The sequence below is a fragment of the Cryptomeria japonica genome, chromosome 4 (genome assembly GCF_030272615.1).
Source record: "Cryptomeria japonica chromosome 4, Sugi_1.0, whole genome shotgun sequence".
NCBI lineage: Eukaryota > Viridiplantae > Streptophyta > Pinopsida > Cupressales > Cupressaceae > Cryptomeria > Cryptomeria japonica.
Window position 1 is genome coordinate 99,053,842 of NC_081408.1, and position 16,018 is coordinate 99,069,859.

The following is a 16,018-nucleotide window of genomic DNA, read 5'->3' on the forward strand; positions in this document are numbered from 1 at the left end:
AATGTAAAATGTATGGACATAGATCAGTTGAATGCAGATATCGAGCAAATAATCCAGTACCTCACATGAGTCCAAGACCTAATGGTAAATGGATGAGAAACTATGACAACCAAGGTAACATGAACTGGCAGAGACCCTATGTCAACCAGTTTAGTCCATTTGAGATGGAAAAGGTAAATAATGTCATTTGCACCATTTGTAACAATTATGGTCATGTGGCTATGAATTGCAGAAGGAGAGCTGGAAGAGGCAATGCAGGACCCTAGAGATCATTTGGAATGGCTTGCTATCATTGTCATAAACCAGGACACATGGTGAAGTTTTGTAGAACCGGGAAGAACAAACCGGTTAATCATTCTGAAGATCAGAAAGGTAAGCAAAAGGTAAATGTTGAGGAGACCATAGAAGAGATGAACCGAATCTGGAAAAATAAGAGTGATGATATACCTACAAAAGAACCTAATCCTTCACCCAGTGTGGAGAATCCTACACTAGTGAGTTGAGCCTTTCAACAGGGCTAAGGGGAGCATAGGGGTAAATCTACCTCTAGACCCCTTGAAAGATAAGTAGTAAGAGAGTTTTAATTTTGAGTTATTATGTGTGAAATCTTGATATCTTTGTCAATTGGTTTTTTGAAAGTTTATCAACCAGTTTTAAAACTGTTAATATTGTATGCATCATTAAGCGGTGTATTAGGGTTTGTGACCCTAGCGGTTGAGCATTTATTGCAGTAGGTAAAAAGGATAAAAGCAAGTTTTACTATGTTATTTTTACCCTAAATGCATTCAAAAAAGAATTCTTGAGCACTTACAGAGAGAAGAGAGAATTGATAGCTAGTCTTAGTTGAATTTGTGTCGTGATTTGCGTGATTGTAGTTGATTCGAAGATTAGTGAAAGTTGAACTAGTGTGCACTTGAGTAAATCAACTGGTAACTGAGGCAGCATGTGAGAATTAAGGTATTTCTTTGTAAATCCCTTTTCAAATCAAGTTTATCTGAATGGCTTCATCATCTAAGCAAGTAGAGAGGCTAATGATCACATCAGAACCTATGGAGGTTGTGGAATCAGAATGAATAGTATCTTATAATGCTTTATCTCAAGTTCATGACGATGTCATTGTAAAAGGTGATTTGTCTAGCTACATTGATTGTAAAATCGAAGACTTAGGATCATTGTCAATTTATTCTCAATTGAAATCCCTTTGCGATAAGAGCAGAAAGATCCAACCCGAGTATATAAGGGTTTCTGAGAATGGTTTTCATAATGCAGCTTATTTTCTTGATGATTTTGAAGAGGAACACATAAGAATCATTCTTAGTCATGTTCATGGTGAAAATATGTATTTCAAAAGGACACAAACTATAACCAAGGAATCTATTCAAGTTGTGACTTATTTTTGGTCAATCGATGAAGTTCCCAAGCTGAGGTAGATTTTTAAAGAGACTGTAACCACTTTAACCTTATCTACCTTTGATGGCCATGTATTTTCTATTAATAACATTAAGGACCCAGTGGTTAAACTAGCTACTATGGTTATAGGCTACAGGATATTCTATTCTAGTAGAATGAATAGTGTGCCATCTGTAGCAGTGCATACAGCCTATAAAATGATTGTTGAGAATGAAAATTATGACCTATGTGAGGCCATAAGGAGTCAATTGATGTTGAATCTATAGTCAATCAAGAAGGATAACAATCAATTATTGATTGGTTTATTCTTTTACTTTTAGAATATCTTATCGAAAATTGGTGATATTGAATGGTCTAAAGACCTACTGGTAATGGCTCAGATCAAGAACAACATTAAGGTTGTTAAGAACACTTTCTCTACTACAATGAACAAGTATTTCAATGAATTTTAGAAGAAAATTAGTATGAGGGTAAGGCTACCTGAGGATGTAGGGAAAAACATTGCTAAGAACATTTTCACAATCACCATTGATTTCTATCTGATGGAAGCTATTGAACCTAGAGAAGATGAAATGGAAGACATGAGCTATGAAGTCAATTATGACTTATTGATTGGTTATGCCAATAACCTGTTAGCATCTCCAATGGACATGAAGAAGAAAAGACTGGATACTGTTGAGGAGCAAACTGCAAAAGCTGAAACTAGTAGTGCTCAACCCAGTAATATTAAAGGAAAGAAGAAGAAGGCTGATAAAGTACCTTCAACATCTTCTGTACCTGCTAATATAAGAGTGACACAAAGTGTCCAAGTCAAAAAGGAACAGGTACCCAAAGTAACTGCTACGAAGTAGACTGCAACAAAGAAAAGAGGTCAACAACTGATTCTTCAAGCAAAATCTAATGATACTGATACTGAGGAGGAGCCCAAGAAAATGAAAGCAACTAGTAAAGCAGATAAACTAGTAAAAGAAGTGCCAAAGGAAAGTATTCCTATCAATGTCTTATCTTACAAGCCTATGACTAATTTTGAGAAGACATTGAAAACATTAGGGAGAAATAGATTTGATAATGTCAAGAAATATTTTGATTCATTTGATAAAGATCAGAAGGAACAAATTATTCAATAGGTAATCAACTATTTATGTCAATATAATCGATTACCTCAAGACCTTAAAGATGATATTTCTAATTCTTTGTATTCTATTCTTGCAAATAGGTGGCAAATTACTGTTGACAAAGATCAAGAAATTATTGATAATGTATTTATTCAATATTTTCTTGAAGTATCCAGAGATGAATTAGTTGCCTTGATAATTACAAAGGGAATTTAATCTCCAAGGCAAGAAGATTGAAGATATTGAATGGGAAAACTCAATCTGTTGAAGTTGAGACTCAACAGATAGCTCGAAATGTTCAATGGATGCATAAGCATTCAAAGTATTATGATGATGAGCAAACAGAGCCTGCAGTACGACCAGAAATGGATGAGGAAGAAATAGTGCAAGTTGATGTTGTCTATCCTATCAAGAAGAAGGATGACACTACTTCCCAACCAATGATCTTTGTTGATGACATAGAGGATACTATAGATTTATCTAGGAATATCATTGAACCCAATAAGAAGCCACTTGTAAATACAGATTCATAGGTTAATATAGTGGAGATACCGGAAACTCAACCAAGTGTGGATATTCCACCCCCATTGATAAAAGATCAACCAATGAAACCTCAAACACTACTAGTTTCACAAGCTACCCAAGACAAACCTGTTAGAGTAAAGGTTTTAATTTAATCATGTTGATTAAATTACCTTTATTCCTCTCTTAAGATTTCACTTTAGTTTGCATTTGTGACATTTAATAATTATATTAATTATTAAATGTCTACCTATTAGGGTTTCTTTTAGGGTTGTACAATATCCTTTTATAAGGATTCATCATTGTAATTTATCTCTCTCTCGGATGAATACATTTTTCAGCTTTCAGAGCACCCTTGCTTGTTTGTCTCCATCTCTTCTTTCTGTGACAGGTTATTTGCATGCAGGTGATCTTCGGGGTCTGTGAAGTTGGCTTTCTCAACTTCTACATGGTATCAGAGCTCTAGACCTGCTGCTTCCTGTTCGTCTTCTGAAGAATTTGGAGCTATGAGGGTTAGATCTGATTTTCTGGTCTTGGTTGCATCAGATCTGTGTTTGTCTTCTATTTTTTATTTTGGAAAAGGGGGGTATTTTTTTTTTTGGTGCACTTTGAGCCCAAACGGACCTCACTGTTGAGCTCATAGCGCCCAAAAACCCCTATTTCCATATAAAATTCATCCGATTTGGACACAGTTGCTCCAGAAGGCAAATTTTTTTATGCCCCAAGGTCGTATGGCCCTAGGGCACGAAAACCGAGGGGCAAATTCAAAAAAAAATAAAAAAAAAATATATCAAACGTAGGGTTTTTATTCACAAAACACGCAGCCAGTCTGTTACCAGCGCGCCGCTGCTTCCAAGCGGCCCCCCGCCCGGCCACCGCCGCCGCCAGTGGTAACCTCCGCCGCGCCGCCGGCGCAGCCCCCAGCTCGAGCGCCGCCCGACCCCAGCCCGCCGCCTGCCTGTGCCCACCCCGCATGCCATCGCCACCCCTGCACCGCCCCCTGCACCGCCACCGCACCACCAGCCCCTGCGCTAGCCCCTGGTTGCCCAGCAAACCAGGGGCTTATTTTTTTTAGCCCTTCAGGGCTATAAGGGCCTATTTGGGCCCTTTAGGAGCAGTTTTACAAAATCGGGCATAACTTGGGCGTCCGATCTCCGTTTTTTGGAAACGAATAGGCGTTGGAAAGCTGGTTCCAAGTTCGATCTAATTGATGCAGGTCTTTTTCTCTAATTTTTCCGTTTTTCAATGTTTTTTGCCAGTCAAAGTCAGAACAAGTTTTTTGCACTCCAGGAGCCATATCTTTTGCATACGGACTCCGTTTTTCGCAAACAAATAGGCGTTGGAAAGGGGTTTCTATGATCTTTCCAGATCTGTCATTTATTTTTCTAGAATCTACACCAGGTGCATTTTATTTAGTACTTTGTGTTTTCACACATCTGTCAATTACTTGGACATTTCAGACTTGGAAATGATTTGTTTGCATGGGATGGCTTTATTTGATCTGCTTTATCAGTATTAAAGTCATTTAGTCTCAGATTTGTTAATTTGAAGAGTTATCATGGGTTTTTCTACTCACCCTTCAGTTGTATTTCTAGAACGGGGTAATTATGAGTCATGGGCAAAGGGCATACTTACACACTGTAGGTGGCTTAATATTTTGCCTTATTTGTATGATCTCATACCTGAACCAGCAGCTTTAGAGGGAAAAATAGCTTGGGATATCATTAGAAATCACATAGTAGGAGTTATTTTGTCTAGTGTTGATTCTGACACTATGTGGGCTATATCGGGCATTGATTGTCCTCACTCACTTTGGACACGTCTTTGGGAGATCTATGGAGACCCCAGTCTTTCTCCATTCACAAAGGATCCTACTTCAGATTGTCTTGTACCCATTGGTTGGAGAGATAACACACCTTTTGATCATGATACTTTAAAGGAACTTCAATATTTAGACACCCTTACATATTCCGATGAATCAGAGGATTGTCTCATAGTTCCTACTCTTCAGACTGAGATTATACATGTATCAACATCATCTCCTTTTGTTCTTGATCAGTTTGATATTGCCTCTTCTTTGGCTCCTATTGATTCAGCTAAGCAGGACATCATACATCTTTCAGACATGGCTACTTGGGATTCTTATCTTGCAGGCATTTCGTCTTTGTTTGTAGAGTCCTATATTGCAGACTTGGAGGATTACTTTGAGGATTTTCAGCTCCTCTTTGTTGACAGCCATATTCCAGCTATTAGCCCACCATCATCTGTGCATTCAGAGGTTGCAGTTTTTGAGTCTTTAGTTCAGTTTGGATTTGACATCTTTTGTTTCAGTTCAGATAGAGGGATTCTTCAGCATCCTATTATGGCACACATCTTGAGACAGATTGATTCTTCTCTCTTCACAGGGTTTCTTCATCTTTGTCCTTTGGATCCATTTCTTCCCAAGGGGAGGAATATTATATGCCGCTTCAGGATCTCTTTCTAGATTCTACCTCAGGCATCCATAAGTGCGACAGGAGTTTCTTCATTATGGGGGGGGGCTTCTAGTCTCTTTCTTTTTCTCCTATGGAGACCATTGTATATGTACTTATATGATAGAAGTTGTCTATGGGGGGTATCATGTTATCCACCTCCTATCCTTCTGTTATTAGTCCATTTATTTCTTTCATCTCTTTTTGGAGTAGAGTTTTTCCCATGAGGTTTTCTCTATTTCTCCACTTTACAGAGATTTGGTTGTAATTGGGTACCTGATCAGGCCTTGTTCCCGGGACCCAAGTTTACTTTCTTGCATTGTAGTTACCTTTGCTTTCTTGCACATGTTTGTAACTGCACTTTTGCTCATCTTAAGGGGGGGTGTTAGAGTAAAGGTTTTAATTTAATCATGTTGATTAAATTACCTTTATTCCTCTCTTAAGATTTCACTTTAGTTTGCATTTGTGACATTTAATAATTATATTAATTATTAAATGTCTACCTATTAGGGTTTCTTTTAGGGTTGCACAATATCCTTTTATAAGGATTCATCATTGTAATTTATCTCTCTCTCGGATGAATACATTTTTCAGCTTTCAGAGCAGCCTTGCTTGTTTGTCTCCATCTCTTCTTTCTGTGACAGGTTATTTGCATGCAGGTGATCTTCGGGGTCTGTGAAGTTGGCTTTCTCAACTTCTACAAAACCAGCTGAAAATGTTGCTGACACATTCTCTAAATAGGAAAAGGAGAAAGAACAAAAGGAAGAGAAAATTGAAAAGGAGAAATCTATTGAACTAGAGAAGGCATTAGTCAAGCAACAGATTGATGATGATGAAGACTCATTTGGAATCAAAGTGCCTATAAATGTTGATAATATGAGTGTATCGGAATTGTTGGAGTTTACAAATGTGATGCAATCCAAAGCATAAAACAAGAGACTTAGGGAACAAAGGAAAGAAGCAAAAACCATCCAAACTATTGTGGAGATTTTGTCAAGTCTTCTACCAGAGACTGCTATAGGGAATTTGTCAACTCTTATTGACAAACTTGGCCGGTTGGTTGTTGATTCTTCTGACCAACTCAACTCCCTTGACGAAGCAGCTCGGACTATGGCTGAGAAAAACTATAGGAAGAAAAGAGGAGAACAAATCTTGAAAGATATTGATACAAGGAAGATTGTTTTATCCCTAAATAAAGATATTTTGAGAAAAGCTATTGAGTCAGGAGGCAGAATTCTAGCATACACATCTAATGTTTCATTTTTCTATGCTGATATAGTTAAAAAGAAAACAGAGACAAAACTGGAACTGTCAAAGATATGTAATGCCTACATACCTTTACAGGATTCAATATTAACTTTTGGCAAATCTGTGGATGATATACAAAGTTGGTAAGATGTCCATGATTTTGAACAGGCAAAGAGACTCTGATAACTAAAGGAGTTAAAGAACTTATTAAGACCAAAGGTAGATATCTTACAACACATATACAAGGATGCAAAAGCGGTTTTGGTGACTCCAGAGATGAGTACAATTGATGCAATGGAAGAATTTTCTGCATAGATTATGACAACCATTGAGATCATTGAAACTTTACTGGAAACATGAGAAAATGATTTTTCTCAAATGAAGATTACTTTCAGTGACATTTTCTTGTGAATTGAAGTGAACACTCCTTAATACAGACTTTTTACATATTTGTATATATATATATATATATATATATATATGTATGTATTTTGCTTTTCAATTTGGCATTGTTGTCAAAGGGGGAGTAGAAATATGTATGTGATGTAAACATTTTGTATGTATTGTTAAGGGGGAGTAGCCGTAGAAATATGTGTACAATTTTTGTAAGCACACTTAGCTATAAAGTTGTAAAATTTTCTAAGTGTTGCCATCAATCCCAAAGGGGGAGATTGTTGGCTTGATGATGATTGTAATGAATAACTTCATATGTTGTCATTGATGGAACATGTACACACACACATATGTTCACATTGTCTATCGGTATTACTTCTAAAGTTACTTGTATTGCAACCGGTATTGGAAGTTTAGTTTATGATGGTTTAGAGAGTGTCAAACCGGTACATGTAGACAACTAGTATATACAGGAAATGACTTGACACCAACCTAAAGATCCAGTGGAGACCATCAAAGAAGCAATGGAGGATAATCGGTTTACATGTTGAAATGGTTAACTCTAACTGGTATTGGTGTTCCAACTGGTATTCATTGATTGTGTGATGAGTTATCACCGGTCGTGATGAGTTACCCTAACCGACAAATTTTGGTGGTAATTTATGATGAGTTTTGTTTGATTGTCCAAATACACTACTCCTATGAAATTATGATATAATTTCCAAAGCCAACATGAAATATAAATTTCTATATAATGATATTATGATGAACTATTTTGGAGATATGATAACAGATAATTTGATGCAAAGATAGAAGTGTTAATTTGTTGGAGGCATTGCAGAATATGTTGGTCATGCAGTTTTGAGTACACAGAAGAGGATCTATTCAATAAATTTGTGCTACTTCTAGATCACACCACCTGTTGTTTTCTAATCACTACAATAGTCAAATCCCCTAACCAGGTAAGCTCTAAAAAGCTTCATTGTACAAATACTTTAACAAAGTGATCCATTAGTTTGGATTTGGAAATCCTCTACCGAGGTTACTCCTAACAAGGTATACCTCCTAACAGAGATTTGGGATCTGTAACAGGATTCGCTCCTAGCAGAACATCTTTTGTAGACCTTAACCGATCAATTACCTATTACTGTAGATAGTTAACTTGTGAGTCCCATCTCACCATGGTTTTTTCCCATTTGGGTTTTTCATGTATAAACACTTTTATTATGATGGATGTTTTACTTATTGTGGATGCTTTGATATCATTTTGGATTGCATGCATAGTGTTGAGTAAACTTGTTAAGTATATCTATCGGTCGGTGTTTAAAGTAGTATTGTTTTTGGTGTCACTGATTCACCCCCCCCCCCTCTCAATGCTTTATAAGTCTATCACACTAAACTTGGATTGACTCACAGAAGCAATTTTTTGTTACAATGATGACACAACTTAGGTAAGGCTATTAATGGTTGCTTTGGTTGAATAATTTGTGTTACACATGTTTGATTGAGAAGGTGGTGTGATGTTATTTAAAGAAGGCATTGATTGAGAATAGGGTGGTGGAACACTATGGTAAGTAGGCATAGGTGATGATTTAGTAGGAAATGGGACACTAAAAGGAGGGGTAGAATGATTGCAATAATTGTCCCCTTGTGTCAAATTGATTGGTTGAGAGACAATAGGAATACTCATTGAAGGTATAGATAAAGATGGAGGATTGAATGAAGAGGAGGGATTTCCCCCATGACTAATGGTTGTAGGTATAACGTTTTGAGTTGATGTAGTCATGATGTTTGAAGTGAAAGTAAGAATGCTAGTCATTGAAGTGGTCAAAGGAATAGAATAATTGACTTGTGTAGGAGGTTGTGAATAACCTAAGTTCTCAACACAACTCTTTATAGGCATGACATTAGAATAAAAAATATGGGCAATGTCAGACAATATATCAATTCCATTCTTCTCATTTTGAATCTTGCATTTTAGACCTTCAATTAATGGAAGAGCTTCACTAGTAGGATATTATTGGGACATGTTGAAAGTTGTCAAATTGATTTTATCCAATTTTGAAAGTTGATATATGGAAACTCTATTCAAATCTTTTTCTTCATCATTGGAACCATTAATTTGGTAGATAGGGATGTTATTAGGATGAGAAGAATTAGCATTATCATCATTCATGAAGTCACCCAAATTAGGCTCCATCTCTTCAGGAATTAAACCTTGGGAAGCCTTAATTATAATGCTTCATCTAACGAGAATAGTATAGGTAGGACTACCAGTGGCAAAACTCATGCACTAGAGGGGAAATTTGAATTTTGAATTTGAATTTGAGTTTTGAATTTGGTGAACAAGGTTTGGAAAATTGAATAATGCACAAATGATGATTATACAATTTGAACTTTGTTGAAAGAAGAAATGACACAATTTCTAAAATAATTTATAATGAATTAAAAGAAATTGAAATTTTAAAATTAGGGCCAATGGGATACAACTTAATTTCAAAATTGAAATTGACAAAAATAGAATTTTAAAATCAGGGCTAGTTATAATTAACCAATTAATTTTAAATGTTTCCTTGAAAGTTGTGATATTGAAATTGGGAAGTATTTTTTATTTTAGAGGGATCAAAATTCGATAAAATCAACCAATTTTTTAGATTTAAGCAATTAAATACAGTCATAACAATCTCCCAAAATTTTGGGAAAAAATCCAGGGACCATGTTGAAGTCACACATGGTCCTCCCAACTTTTTAAAAAAATTTCAAGGATGAAAGCTATGATGATTTTAGAGTTAAACCCAAAAAATTGGTTGATTTTACGAAGTTTAGATAGGTGAAATTAATGTTTGAATGTGAAAATAGGACCCTATTAGGGTTTTGAAAAAGATAAGAAATTGAATTGCAAATTGGAAAAAGGTCAAACCTAATGGATAAGGCCACCTTGAATAATGTTTGGAAAACTGAAATTGGTTGAAATTAATTGAAATTTACACAAAATCCAAGTGAATTTGAAAATTAGGGTTTTAGGACCTAACCACTGAATTTCTAAATTTTGAATTTTGGAAAAAGGAGAGAAATTGGAAATTTGAATTTTAGGCAAGAAGACAAAGCTGAAAATAGTTCTAAATATGAAAATTAAGTGTAAATTGAATTTTTGGACAAGTTCAAGTTGATTTTTGAAAATTACGGTTTTGACAATTAACCACTTAATTTTATAAATTTGATTTGCAAATTGAACAAAATAATGAAAGAATTGAATTGAATGCAATTTTCAGATCTAAAACAATAGATAGCATTTTTTGCAAAACACAAGTTCAATTCCAATTTTAACAACTAGGGTTTTGAATGAATTAACTACTAAGTTTTGCAAGAAAATTAAACTTGTAAATAAAAAATATGCAATAATGTGAAATGTGAAGCATGTAAGACATCGGGTTCACCAAAATGTAATGGTGAAAAAGGGATGATGAGGAGATAAAGTGGAAAGCTTTACCCTCCTCAAGAAAGGAGTGAAAATTTCACAAAGGATCCTCTTCAACCTCTTTCACACACTACATTAAAAGAGGGGGTTGAATTCACTAGATCAAATATCAATGGAGCGAGATTAAATGCTAAGTGAATTGGCAATGAATTTGGAAATTAAAGTAACCCCTCTTTTAGAATATACAAGTTGAATTAAGCGATTTGAGACTAATTCTAAAGATGGTAAAGAAATGATTATAACTTGAGATACAAATGCGGGATGAATTTATGCACCTGGAATTAGTAGTAAAATGCCAAGATGAAGCTCCACTATAAATTTGAGCAAAAGTTGTCGAGAACAAGTTGAAAGTGTACTTGGTCATTTGAAAAATCCACGCACTAAAAAGGGTTTTTCTGTCTCTAAAAATGAAGCCTAAACCTACAACCTACATATAGAAAAGAGAGGAAAATTTGTTGGGATTGGGGGTTTGCCTTAAGGTCAAACCTTGGTTTTGGAATTAACCAAATGATGAAAAGTACTTGCAAGTAAATGAAAGTAAATGACTTAAGTAGAATTAACCTCAAGAGAGGATGCAATTGAAATGTTGATAGAGTTGTTTGAAAGGATATGTGTGTTGGCTTGATGATGATTGTAATGAATGACTTCATATGTTGTCACTAATGGAATAGGTACACACACATATGTTCACATTGTCTATGGGTATTACTTCAAAAATTTACTTGTATTCCAACCGGTATTGGAAGTTTAGTTTATGATGGTTTGGAGATTGTCAAACCAGTACATGGAGACAATTGGTATATGCAGGAATGACTTGGCACCTACTTGAAGATTAGGCAAAGACCATCAAAGAAGAAAATAGAGGACAATTGGTTTACATGTTTAAATGCTTCTCTAACCGGTATCGGTATTCCAACCAGTATTCATTGATTGTGTGATGAGTTATCACCGGTCATGATGAGTTACCCTAACTGACAATTTTTGGTAGTATTTTGTGATGAGTTATGTTTGATTGTCCAAATACACTACACCTAGGAAATTGTGATAAGATTTCTAAGCTGACATGAAATCTAAATGTCTATATAATTACATTATGATGAACTATTTTGGAGATATGATAAGAGATGATTTGATGCGAAGATAGAAGTGTTAAGTTGTTGAAGGCATTGTAGAATATGTTGGTGATGCAATTTTGAGTGCGCAGAAGAGGAACTATTCAAGCAAGTTTTGCTACTTCTAGATCACACCACATGTTGTTTTCTAATCACTAAAAGAGTTAAATCCCTTAATCGAGTAAGCTCTAACAAGCTTCATTGTACAAATCCTTTAACAAGGTGATCCATTAGTTTGGATTCTGAAATAATCTACTGAGGTTACTCCTAATAGGGTACTACCTTCAACAACGTATAACTCCTAATAGAGATTTGGGATCTTTAATAGGATTCGCTCCTAGAATAGCACTTTTGTAGACCTTAACTGGTCAGTTACCTATTACTACAGATAGCTAACTTGTGAGTCCCATCTCATAGTGTTTTTTCCCATTTGGGTTTTCTACATATAAACACTTGTGTTGTGGTGGATGTTTTACTTATTGTGGATGCTTTAATATAATTTTGGATTGCATGCATAGTGTTTAGTAAACTTGTTAAGTATACCTAATGATCAGTGTTTAAAGTAGTATTGTTTTTGTTGTCACTGATTCACCGCCCCCCTTCTTAGGGCTTTATAAGTCTATCAATTGGTATCAGATCCCAACTTCCTTAAGGCTTAATCGCTTAGAAGGAAACCCTAAATCCACCATGGGGGATATAAGTTACTTTGAGATGGATAGAGTTCTTGAAGATACCAAGGAAGAGCTTGAAACCCTAAGGGTCAGATTTAAAGCTTCACAAGTCAAAAGGAGAGAGTTGACTAAACAACTATTGGAAATATCTGATAATAGTTCTTTAGATGAAGCTAACATTGATGCATTAGCTGAAGAAGTTAAAAAATTGACCAATGAAAATCTAAATTTGAGAAGAGAGTTAGAAGCCCTAACTATCCGCATGAGTCAAGAACTGGAAGCTGGAAGCGCAGCTGAAGACCTTGTCAAAGAAAGAGATCATGAGATTGCTAAGATCAAACAAGAGAATGCAACTTTGCATGAGCCTCGACATGCAAAAAAGGAATAAAAAGAGGCTTTGTAGTTAGATCTTGAAATGGCATCATCCGTGATAAGAGTTCTACCATGCTAGATGAGAAGATCCAATCACAAAAGATGAAAGGAGATACATCTGGACTTGGCTTCAACACATCTAAGAAAGGAGAGTCTTCTAGAACAAAGAGAAAAATTCACAAGGACAAAACTACTCCTAAGGCTAACAAGCCTACCAGTAAGAATCTTTTTAAACCAATTTTCTTTGTCTGTCATAAACCTGGACATACTGCAAATGTGTGTAGAAACAGACCCAATGAGAATACAGGCTACAATGCAAATACTAGGTATGCATCTAAGAGATTTGAAGGTCATTGTTTTACATGCAACATGTATGGACATAGATTAGTTGAATGCAGATATGGAGCAAATAATCTAGTATTTCACATGAATCCAAGAACTAATGGTAACTAGAGGAGAACTTATGACAACCAGGGTAACATGAACTGGCAGAGATCCTATGTCAACTGGTTTAGTCCATTTGAGATGGAAAACATAACTAATGTCATTTGCACCATTTGTAACAATTATGGTCATGTGGCTATGAATTGTAGAAGGAGAACTGGAAGAGGCAATGCAGGACCTTGGAGATCATCTAGAATGGCCTGTTATCATTGTCATAAATGAGGACACATGGTGAAGTTCTGTAGAACTAGGAAGAACAAACTGGTTAGTCATTTTGTAGATCAGAAATGTAAGCAGAAGGTAAATGTTGAGGAAACTAGAGAAGAGATTAACTGAATTTGGAAAAAGAAGAGTGATCATATACCTACAGAAGAACCTAATCCTTCACCCACTGTGGAGAATCCTACATTAGTGAATTGAGCCTTTCAACATGTCTAAGGGGAGCATAGTGGTAAATATACTTTCAGACCCCTTGAAAGATGAGTGGTAAGAGAGTTTGAATTTTGAGTTATTATGAGTGAAATCTTGATATCTTTGTCAATCGGTTTTTTGAAAGTTTATCAACTAGTTTTTACACCTATTAATATTGAATGTATCATCAAGCGGTGTATTAGGGTTTGTAACCCTAGCGGTCGAGCAATTATTGTAGTAAGTAAAAAGGATAAAAGCAAGTTTTACTATGTTATTTTTACCCAAATACATTAGAAAGAAAATTCTTGAGCACTTCCAGAGCGAAGAGAGTTTTGCTAGCTAGTCTGAGATGAATTTGTGTTATGAACTGCATGATTGAAGATAATTCAAAGATTAGTGAAGGTAGAACTGGTGTGTATTTGAGTAATCAATCGGTAACCAAGGTAGCGTGCGAGAATTAAGGTATTTCTTTGTAAATCCCTTTTCGAATTAAGTTTATGGAATTGGAATGAATAGTGTCTTACAATGCTTTATCTCAAGTTCCTGACGAAGTCATTGTAAAAGGTGATTTGTCTAGCTACATTGATTGTAAAATTAAAGATTTAGGATCATTATCAATTCATTCTCAATTGCAATCCCTTTGCGATAAGAGAGGAAAGATTCAACCCAAGTATATTAGGGTTTACGAGAAGGGTTTTCACAATGCAACTTATTTTCTTGAGGATTTTGAAGAGGAACACATCAGAATCATTCTTAGTCATGTTCATGGTGAAAACATGTAACTAGAAAGGACACACACTATAACCAAGGAAGCTATCCATGTTGTGATTATTTTTTGGTCAATCGGTGAAGTTCCCAAGCTAAGGCAAATTTCTAAAGAGACTGTAACCACGTAACCACTTTAATCTCGTCTACCTCTGATGGGCATGCATTTTCTGTTAATAATATTAAGGACCCAGTGGTTAAACTGGCTACTATGGTTATAGGCTACAAGATATTCTATTTCAATAGAATGAATAGTGTGCCATCTATAGCAGTGCATACAACCTATAAAATGATTGTTGAGAATGCAAATTATGACCTATGTGAGGCCATAAGGAGTCAATTGATGTTGAATCTACAATCAACTAAGAAGGATAGCAATCAGAAGTTCAAATTTGGTCAGTTATTGATTGGTTTATTCTTTTACTTTTAGAATTTCCTACCAGGAATTGATGATATTGAATGGTCTAAAGACCTACCAGTAACTACTCAGATCAAGAACAGCATTAAGGCTATTAAGAACACTTTCTCTGCTGCATTGAACAAGTATTTCAATGAATTTTAGAAGAAAATGAGTATGAGGGTAAGGCTACATAAAGATGTGGTGAAAAACTTTGCTAAGAACATCATTTTCACAGTCACCATTGATTCTGTTTGATGGAAGCTATTGAACCTAGAGAAGATGAAATGGAAGACATGAGTTATGAAGTCAATTATGACTTATTGATTGGTTATTCCAATAATGTATTGGCATCTCTAGTGAAAAAGAAGATGAAAAAATTGGATAGTGTTGAGGAGCAAACTACAAAGGCTGAAACCAGTAGTGCTCCAACTAGTAGTGGTAAAGGGAAGAAGAAGAAGGCTGAGCAAGCACCTCTTGTGTCAACAAGTACTGGAGTGACACGAAGTGTCCAAGTTAAAAAGGAATCGACACCTAAGGTATACATAAAGAAGCAGACTGCAACAAAGAAGAGAGGTCAGAAACTGATTATTCAAGCAGAATCTAATGATACCAATAATGAGGAGGAGCCAAAGAAGGTAAAGGCAACTGGTAAGAATGCCAAACTAGTTGGAGCCACCTCTCAGCAAAGTATTCTCATTAAATCTTTGACTTATAAGCCTATGACTAATTTTGAGAGAATGGTAAAGACATTGGGAAGGAATATATTTGAAAATGTTAAAGAATGTTTTGATTCATTCAATGAAGATCATAAGGAACAAATTGTTCAATAGGTAATTAGCTACTTATGTCAATACAATCGATTACCTGAGGATCTTAAGAAGGATATTTTTGATTCTTTATATTCTATTCTTTTGAATAAATGGGAAGAAGTTGTGAAGAAAGATCAATAAATTATTGATATACTTTTATTCAATATTTTCCTAATTTGTCTAAAGATGAATTAGTAGCATTGCTTGATAATTATAAAGGAAAATTTCATTTTAAGACAAGAATATTGATGTTAATGAATGAAAAGGTGCAATTTATTGAAGTAGGAACTCATTAGATAGCCAGAAATGTTCAATGGATGCATGAGCATACAAAGTCTCATTATGATGATCAAACAAAGACTGGAGGAAAACTGGATTCAATTCACGAATAAATTAT